Genomic DNA, 611 nt, shown 5'->3' with positions numbered 1-611 from the left:
TAATTGCGTATTGTTGATATGAACAAGTACCTGTATGATTTTTAAGGTATGAGAGTGCAATTTCCAGGCACTTAGAGGTCCATATTCTCAATATGTTTGCACCTCAGCCCCAACTATGTGGGCCCGAGGTCGTGTGGACTCTCACGCACCCCTACTTTAGAATTTGGGGGAAAAATGTAAAAAGTCTACAACACCCGGTATTCCCAAGCGGTCACCCATCCAAGTACTAACCGGGCCTGACGTTGCTTAAATTCGGTGATCGGACGAGAACCCGTGTTTTCAACGTAGTATGACAGTAGACATGTGAGTGGTATTTCCACTCATTGTTAATCTCGGCATATAGCATAATTATCCTGAAGCTCTGTGATTGATGACGTTTCATATCAACGCGCGCTTGTCTGGTTGGGATTTCCTCTAACTCCACTGACCACTCTGCTGTGCGAGTACATTTTTTACAAACACCGGTTTTGAACAATAATCCAACCGTTTTACTACGGCACTAACTAGGATGCTTTAGACAGAAGAAGACTGCCGTTTTGTTCAGATGACCCTCGAACAGGCCTAACACCAGCGAATTAATTGCGTATTGTTGATATGAACAAGTACCTGTA

At 43.7% G+C, this 611-nt stretch overlaps 1 non-coding gene across 1 annotated transcript; it reads right to left on the bottom strand.

Annotated features, from left to right (window-relative positions):
- Positions 1-182: 182 nt before the first annotated feature.
- Positions 183-301, bottom strand: LOC117121124. The gene has a single exon (XR_004447481.1). It is a non-coding gene; the product is annotated as a 5S ribosomal RNA (ribosomal RNA).
- Positions 302-611: the final 310 nt, after the last annotated feature.

The sequence above is a fragment of the Anneissia japonica genome, unplaced genomic scaffold, assembly GCF_011630105.1.
Source record: "Anneissia japonica isolate Jap-2015-1 unplaced genomic scaffold, ASM1163010v1 scaffold76942_len617_cov99, whole genome shotgun sequence".
Lineage (NCBI taxonomy): Eukaryota > Metazoa > Echinodermata > Crinoidea > Comatulida > Comatulidae > Anneissia > Anneissia japonica.
This window is presented reverse-complemented; position numbering and strand designations above follow the sequence as displayed.